The following is a 2,797-nucleotide window of genomic DNA, read 5'->3' as shown; positions in this document are numbered from 1 at the left end:
AGAGAAAGAGAAAGAGAAAGAGAAAGAGAAAGAGAAAGAGAAAGAGAAAGAGAAAGAGAGAGACAGACTCTGGTGTTTCTTCTTTTTATAGAGACACAGCCCTACTGAATTCAGGCCAGACCCTTATGACCTCTCTTAACTTCTTTATAGGCTCTACCTCTAAATACAACTGCAATGTGGCTTCAATACAGAATTTTTCAAGGACAAAATTTAGTCCCTAACAATCTAGACTATAAAAAGAAATCTCACAAACAAATGTTTCAATAGGCAAAAAATTTGAGCAAGCACTTCACATAAGAAGAAATCCAAATAGCTAATGAGCATATAAAAAGTGATAGATTTTATAAGTCATCAGGGAAATGCAAATTAAAAATGTTACAATTACATAACCAAAAAAATGTACACTTTAAAATTTGACAATATCAGGCAGTAGCCCCAACTACAGTTGCTGTACCAGATATAGTATCTTTGTTGAAATAGATTCATTTGGTCTTTGACACTCGATGTGTGACTACTGATCTGTCAGATGTGTTCTTTTCAATCACTATCACTGAAAGTAATCCACATCTACAGGGGAAATACATCAATATACAATCACTGTCTTATCCCAAAGCTGTGTTATCTCTTCTGCTCTTTGTCAGAAAATACTCCATAGGGAGCTTGATCTTTACGTCCCATAGCATAACAATGATCTGGTATGTTGAGGGCATCATGCTGACTAAGCCTGGGAAGTAGAAGGTGTCAAGTGCAGTATTCTGGATGATCTAGTAAGACACAGAATGCCATAGGGTGAGGGATAAACAAATCTTACAAAGGTTTAAGGGTGTGACACATTGGTAAATTTTTTAGAAGTCCAGTGGTCTGAGGGATGCTGGTACATTCTTTGAAAATAAAGGACAATTTACTGTGCCATGTAAACATACTAAAGGAGGACCCAGCCCTTCTCCTAGATGACTTCATTTTGCTCTCCTGGACTGTTCTTTTTCTTAGCGTCACTTCCTCCTTCCCAGCTTATCTCAAATTCCAAGAGCATCAAGCCCTACAGACTTACACACCATGACTGAAGGAATTATCTCCTAAGGAGAACCAAATTTCCCATTCAAGGGATAAGGATTCCCCAGAATCAGCTGAACTGAGAAAATAATCAACTAGAGGACAGTTTGACCAAAACTGCATAACTATGCATATCTCTTTCTCTCTGTCCTAATTCTTTCCTTGTATAATCCTGGAGCCCTTCTGTACCTCTGAAGACAGGGCTTAGGATGCCTCTCAGAATTTCAGGGAAGCACACATCATGGAAACACTTCGGTAACTCATTTATCAAGTGCTCAGAAGGATGCTAGCTTCCAAGGGAGCCCTGATGAAATAGAGAACTTTGTGGTAGACTCAGGCCACAGTGAAAGCTGCTCTGCCATTCAATAAGGACTTAGTATATTTGGAATCAGTATAGAGCAGATCCTAAGGTGCAAGTAAGTTATATTAAGGAGTGGCCTTTTTTTGTGGCCTAGTTCTTATTACCCACTTCTGTTGTATTGGTGTTTCTTCCTCAATTTACACACACAACTGTGTGTGCATGTGTGTGTGTGTGTGTGTGTGTGTGTGTGTACCCTCTCATCAACACTTCCAATAACCAACTCACGCATACCCCACTTAACCTAGACTGAGGGATTTGGGGTACTGCTTCCCTGGGAGAGCTTTCGAATTTCCATTGCCTCCACTCAATCTGCATCACTGATCTCATGCCTGTAGACAGCAGGCACTAAAAATTATGCTGATGGGGATGATTGACTGTAATTATCATAATAAATTAGGATAGCTGTCACATATTGAAAACAGAGAGGAGAATGTTGGAGTGCTGGGGTTCTGTCGTATCTCATGGTACTTTCGTGCCTAGCAATACATGTGAATGAGTAATGGCAGCCACTACCTTCTGCCAAGGACAAGGTGACTAAGAGCTCAGACCTCTGAGAGATAAAGGTGTGAGTCATCCTCCCAAGTAGACAAACTAGAGGAGATGAAGTGCTAGGGTGGGGATGCAGGGAGTAGCATAGTAGAGGAGAATGATAGTATCAATTACCCTGTGGGAACTAGTTACAACTAGTGGGATTGTAACTTGTTTCAGGCATCCTTGCATATTAAATCTATTACAGCTTTTGCACCTGGTTTTCGTCTTTAGCATGGTGGATTTAATAAATGGATATGAATCACAAAGAGAATCTCAACAGTGCAAAAGTGACTACACTAGAGTCCTCATTGCCCTGTGCAATATCTTAGTGTCTCTTGGATTTTAGGCATTATCATGCTTGACAGTTCTCTGTGACTACAAACTCATCCTGTACTGACAGCATCCCGTCACCAGTAGTGGTCTACTTGCATTATTATTTCATTTTTTTTTAATATTTAAACTCTACTTCCCTGTGGCAATTAAGATTTACTTTTCAAACAAAGAATAGCCAGCAGAAAAGGACGTGGTTTTACTCCAGAAGACTAAAGGTCTGCACTGTGGTTTTCCTGTTGGGGCTTTGCAGGAGCTCCCCACATATAAGTAATTTCTTTGCTAAAGAACTTCCTATATTATGAGGTCTGCCAGGTCTCAAGACCCAACTGGCAAGGTAGCTCTAACAATTTAGACCTGCTGCAGAGATTTTTCTTCTTCTGAGCCCCACTCAAATTACAAACGTTATGGATTATTTAGGAAATGGCTGGTGCAACATGTTCAAATGTCATATATGTTACCTTTAAAGTCCAAGTGACCCTACCAAGCTCTGTGCTTCTTTGTTTATAGGAGTCAATGCAA

This window comes from Chinchilla lanigera, unplaced genomic scaffold (genome assembly GCF_000276665.1).
Source record: "Chinchilla lanigera isolate Chin_1 unplaced genomic scaffold, ChiLan1.0 scaffold00013, whole genome shotgun sequence".
Lineage (NCBI taxonomy): Eukaryota > Metazoa > Chordata > Mammalia > Rodentia > Chinchillidae > Chinchilla > Chinchilla lanigera.
Note: the sequence above shows the minus strand (reverse complement) of the source record.